Genomic DNA, 6493 nt, shown 5'->3' on the forward strand with positions numbered 1-6493 from the left:
CCCAGACAATACATTTTTTTTTATTCGAGAAGTCTGCCATGAGGCATAAGTTGAGAAAAGGGGGAGTGGAATGACAATGCATACATACATTTATCAACGTCGTATATCTTTTCTCAGATGTCGTTGCATTGAGAATTTTTCCTCTTGTACTTTGCTGTATGCACGCCCTCACGAAGTCATAGTGGGAACACAGCTGCTTCGTACTTAAATATATTGATGCGGGTAGACGACGACGACGAAGAGCGATGGCACGAGTGCGAAGAGTAGAAGACGACAACGAAGTTCGGACTGTGTTCTCGGTGCCGCTCGCAGCTGTTCTTGTCTATTTGTAAATATCTGTAAATATATTCTTTTCCGCAACATATTTGGTGGAGGTGCGGATTTCCCCTACGTCTACCGACGACGGAGCTCCGCAGCGGCCGCCAGTTGCCTTCACTCATCATGACCCACGACGCCGCCCAGCAAACCTCAGCCCCGGCCATGACTTCACTCGTTCTTTCTCCCCCTCGTGACCCTGGGACATTTTCTGGTACCGACAACACTGACGTCGACGACTGGATCAACATGTACGAGCGAGTGAGTACCTACAACCGCTGGGATCCGACCCTTATGCTCGCAAATGTAATATTCTATCTAAAAGACACCGCCCGGGTCTGGTATGAGACACACGAAGACCATCTGACCAGCTGGGACGTGTGCAAAGAGAAACTCCGCGAATTGTTTGGACGGCCGCTCGGCCGAATGCTTGCCGCTAAGAAGGACCTCGCCTCCCGAGCTCAAACATCTACGGAGTCCTATGTGTCGTACATTCAAGATGTGCTGGCCCTCTGTCACAAAGTTGACGCCAACATGCCCGAGTCTGACAAAGTCGGCCACGTGTTGAAGGGAATCGCCGACGATGCCTTCAACTTGCTCGTATACAAGAGCTGCACTACAGTCGACGGAATTATTAAGGAATGTCGACGCTTCGAGGAAGCCAAAAGCAGGCGTATTAGCCAGCCGTACACACGCCTCCCCAACACGGCTGCGACTTCTTCATGTGAAGACCTGCGACACCGGGCAACTCCAGCGCCCCCAGAAAATGTGACCCGCATCATCCGACGCGAGCTCGAAGCTATGTCCCCTGCCCCCCAGCATCTACATGATGGCGACACCCGCTTACCTACCATCTCTCTGGTACAAGCTGTCGTCCGCCAAGAGCTTGCCAACCTTGGTTTCCAGCCCGTCAGCCCTGTACGGTCTTCACCACCACCCGAAATCACTGCGATTGCTCCTGGACGACCTTCGTACTTCACTCCCCGTCGTCGAAACCCTAACGACTGGCGGACAACCGACGACAGGCCCATTTGTTTCCATTGCCACCGCATTGGCCACATCTCCCGCCACTGTCGAAATTATTGGTCCCGTCGCAGCACATACCGTCCTCTCAGCTCCCACCGCGACGACGAACAGCCCAGCCACTACACGCCCCCTCCAGCCCAGCACAGTGCTACAGTCGACGGCCAGATTCCCCGCTCCAGCCGCTCCCCGTCCCCCCTGCGTCGCCAGTCTCGTTCGCCCCAACGCCGTCGCTCCTCTCCTGGCCCCTACGGACGCTCGCAAGCGGAAAACTAGACGCCGCAGTGTCTGGAGGTGATGCTGCAGTACAGCCCCAGTCCCAAAATCCTCGATTAGCCCTTCGCGCAGACCATAATTTGCTCGCTATTCATGTCGATGGAGTGCCTGTGAGAGCTCTGATCGATACAGGCGCGCACGTATCCGTCATGAGTTCAGCCCTACGACGCCGCCTCCGAAAAGTACTGACCCCTGCACCCAAAGCCGTTCTCCGCGTTGCCGACGGCGGAACTGCTCATGTTGTTGGACTATGCACAGCCCGTGTGACCATATCCGGCCGCCATACATCCGTTCTGTTCTCTGTTCTGGACCAGTGCCCTCATGAAGTCATTCTTGGCCTCGACTTCCTGTCTGAGCATTCAGCCCTCATTGACTGCGCTACTAATGTTGTTCAGCTTGACCTTCCTCTTTCTGCTGAGTCGCCGTCCCCAGTTATACACCGTCTTTGTGCTGTCGATTTTGTCCGTCTACCGCCTCAAGCCGCAACTTACATTTCTTTCTCGTCTGTTCCCCCTGTACCTGATGGTCACTACGTAGTCACTCCGGAACTTGACGTCGCCCTGACACGCAGCATTGCGCTTCCACACATTGTATTTACAATGTCGGCCAACCGAGCGTGCCTTCCGGTCCTGAACTTCGGTTCATCCATCCAACCGCTCCCGCAAGGCATCTCACTCGCCACGCTGTGCCCTGCTGCCGAATGTGTGATATCAGTGGTGGACAGCTGCTTACCTTCCACTCAGCAATGCCGGTTGCCTGCGGCCCCATCAACAGCGAACCCAACGGATGACTACGCCGACATGATCGCTTCTGACCTACCGCCGATGCAAGCTCGCGATCTTAGGTGCCTCTTATCATCTTTCCGCGACATCTTCGACTTTGATAGCCGTGTTTTGGCTCGGACCTCTGTGGTGACGCATCACATAAACACCGGTGATTCCGCTCCTCTCCGCAGACGTCCGTACCGAGTGTCCAGCTGTCACCCAGACTTCGGGCACTTTTAGTGGGAAGCTCCCACACACCCTTAGAGCGTGTGGGGGTAGCGGTCTCGGACTCGAAGGAGATGCCCTCGACTCAGCGTGGCAAACTCAGCGGAGACCAGCTACCAAGTGACAAGAGGTTTTTGGGCGTTCGGTGCCCAGCTTTCGCTGGTCGCAAGCCAGAGAATGGGTCGGAGCCAAAGGTTCACAAACAAAACAAAGTTTATGCAGCAAAGAGGCGATACAGAGGATTACACAATCACTAGTACAAGCACATACAAAGTGATTAATAAACGATGCAACTCGTGCAAAGTTAAATTAGAGAGAGAATACAATACAGAGGCAATATTGCACCTAAAGTGCACTAACAAAAGAGAGAGAGGTAAACAAACAAAACACAATTTGTTCACCGGGCACTGCGGCAGTCCGACGACCAGAGTTCCGCGACGATGCCGTCCCGCAGACAGGCGAACGTTGCCTCGTTGGTCCGATGCTGGCCGAGTGGTGTTTATCCCGGGAGTCGAACGGGCGCGCTTCGATGAAGCTTAAACGGCGGTCCGGACTGACTGATAGCTGTCAACGCCTTCTTTTATAGGCTCGCTTCCACGTCTGTTTGTTGTTCGCGCCCGACTAGGCGCGCACATACACGCAGCATTGGCAGTGCTGTCTCCCTTTCCTCTTCTCACCGGCCGCGCGTCCCCATTGGTCAGAGGTCGGGGGTCGCATCTCGAAGTTTCGAGCGTGTTCTTGAGCGGCGCCGACGCCGACTGGCGAGGGGGACGTGTCTTAGTGCACGCAAGGCTACGCCCTTTCCCCCCCGTCAGCCGTAGAACCGACTCGCATGTTCGAGAATAATCGGCGTGGATGACTCATCCCCTCGGCACACGCTGTGGCGGTGGAGAGAGAGGCACGCGCTGGGCGGAACTTTCGCTCTCTCCCGTTGGGCTCGCGCCGGCGAGACGCCGTGCGCGCGGCGGTTTTTTCTTTGTTTGTTTCTAAAATGCGCCGAATTTTGTGACACCAGCGCCGAACGCACCGTCATAAATCAAGAGGTGGACAAGATGCTCGCAAAAGACATCATCGAGCCCTCGTCAAGTCCTTGGGCTTCACCAGTCGTCCTGGTGAAAAAGAAGGATGGCAGCTGGCGCTTCTGCGTTGATTATCGGCACCTCAACCGCATCACAAAAAAAGACGTATATCCACTCCCAAGGATCGATGATGCCTTAGATTGCCTCCACGGCGCCAAATATTTCTCTTCAATTGATCTTCGATCGGGGTACTGGCAAATTGCCGTTGATGAAAAGGACCGCGAGAAGACCGCCTTCGTGACGCCTGATGGCTTATACCAGTTTAAAGTCATGCCGTTCGGCCTCTGTAACGCCCCGGCTACCTTCGAACGAATGATGGACTCCCTTCTTCGTGGCTTTAAATGGTCCACCTGCCTCTGTTACCTAGACGATGTTGTGGTTTTCTCGCCTACTTTTGCCACGCACCTCGAGCGCCTCTCTAATATTCTGACAGTGTTTCGTAACGCCGGACTTCAGCTGAACTCATCGAAATGCAAGTTCGGTCGTCGCCAACTCACTATTCTCGGACACCTCGTAGACGCTTCTGGTGTACGCCCAGATCCCATCAAAATTCAAGCTGTGAAGGACTTTCCTCTTCCAAGGTCGTCGAAAGATGTGCGCAGCTTTGTCGGCTTGTGCTCATATTTTCGCCGTTTTATCAAAGATTTCGCCGGCATCGCTCGTCCCCTCACCGATCTTCTGAAGAACGACACCCCCTTTACCTGGGGCCCTGCTCAAGAGAACTCATTTTCCTCTCTCGTCCATTTGCTGACCACTCCGCCCATCTTAGCACATTTTGACCCGTCGTCTCCCACAGAGGTTCGCACCGACGCCTCCGGATATGGCATCGGCGCCGTCCTAGCCCAACGTCAGCAGGGTCAAGATCGAGTCATCGCTTATGCCAGCCGCCTACTTTCAGCCGCAGAGCAAAATTACACCATTACTGAGCGCGAGTGTCTTGCCCTTGTCTGGGCAGTAGCTAAATTCAGACCCTACTTGTTCGGCCGTTCATTCGCTGTTGTCACTGATCACCACGCTCTCTGTTGGTTGTCTTCACTAAAAGATCCCACCGGTCGCCTTGGTCGCTGGGCATTGCGCCTCCAAGAATACTCATACTCCGTCGTGTACAAGTCAGGGCGCCATCACCAGGACGCTGACTGCTTATCCCGATACCCTGTGGAACCACCTGACCTAGAGGACGCTGAGACCCTGCCCTGCCTCTTAGCTATCTCCGATCTTGCTGATATTGCCAACGAACAGCGTCACGACTCATCTTTACGACCTATCTTTGATGGCATCCGTTCTGCAAACCGATCTCCGTCTCTGAACCTTTATGTGCTCCAGAACGGCATTTTGTATCGCCGAAACCTACGCTCCGATGGCCCTCCGCTCCTGCTCGTGATACCCCAACGTCTACGCTCTTCTGTCCTTGCAGAACTGCACGATCTGCCGACAGCCGGTCACCTTGGCGTGTCCCGCACGTACGCTCGGGTGCGGCATCGCTTCTTTTGGCCTGGTCTCTATCGTTCCGTCAAGCGTTACGTGGCCGCTTGCGACCTGTGTCAACGTCGGAAAAGGCCCTCCACTCTGCCTGCTGGTCTTCTGCAACCCATCGACATACCTCCTGAACCTTTTCACCGTGTTGGCCTCGACCTTCTTGGCCCTTTTCCGACGTCCCTCTCCGGCAACAAGTGGATCGCTGTCGCAACTGATTATACGACTCGGTACGCCATCACGCGTGCTTTGCCGTCCAGCTGCGCTACTGATGTTGCCGATTTTCTTCTGCAAGACGTCATCCTTCACCACGGCGCCCCTCGTCAACTGCTCACCGACCGCGGTCGTTATTTTCTATCCAGAGTAGTTCACGACATTCTTCGTTCGTGTGACACGCAGCACCAGCTCGCGACAGCTTACCACCCACAAACCAATGGGCTTACGGAAAGGTTCAACCGCACGCTCACCGACATGTTAGCCATGTACGTATCGCCAGACCACCGAGATTGGGACGCAGCCTTGCCTTATGTGACATTTGCATATAACTCTTCCATTCATGACAGAACAGGCTATTCTCCTTTCTACCTTTTGTTTGGTAGGCATCCCACCTTGCCTTTGGACACACTCATGCCGCCTTCTTCAGCCCCCACCACTGCTTACGCTCGGGACGCCATCTCCCAGGCCACGCTGGCGCGCCAAATAGCACGTAGTAGGCTCCAAGCCTCTCAAGTTTCCCAGAAGTCAGCCTACGACCGCCGTCACCAGGCCGTCGAATATACCCCAGGATCACTCGTCCTTCTATGGACGCCCTCTCGCAGCGTCGGTCTCTCCGAGAAGCTCCTTTCGCACTACCGTGGCCCTTACCGTGTCGTGCGCCGTGTTACCGACGTGAACTATGAAATTGCTCCCCTTGAAACCTCGCCCTCGTCATCTGGCGCCACCACCGACATCGTCCACGTCTGTCGCCTTAAACCTTACCACGACGCTCATACGTCGCCGCCCTAACGCCGAGACGGCGTTTCAGCAGCCGGGGGTCCTGATGCGGGTAGACGACGACGACGAAGAGCGATGGCACGAGTGCGAAGAGTAGAAGACGACAACGAAGTTCGGACTGTGTTCTCGGTGCCGCTCGCAGCTGTTCTTGTCTATTTGTAAATATCTGTAAATATATTCTTTTCCGCAACAATATGTTCTTGCTTATTAAAAAACCTCAGTTTCACTGCTTCAGATTCAGAGCACTGTTGCACCATTTAGTGGGCGTATTGCCCGCACTTAAACTCCTTTTTCAATCTGCATGTGGATGCGCATTAACACGGTGCTGCTGACTGATTCTTAATG

The sequence above is a fragment of the Amblyomma mixtum genome, chromosome 8 (assembly GCF_055824585.1).
Source record: "Amblyomma mixtum isolate Tamu chromosome 8, ASM5582458v1, whole genome shotgun sequence".
In the NCBI taxonomy this organism is placed as follows: domain Eukaryota; kingdom Metazoa; phylum Arthropoda; class Arachnida; order Ixodida; family Ixodidae; genus Amblyomma; species Amblyomma mixtum.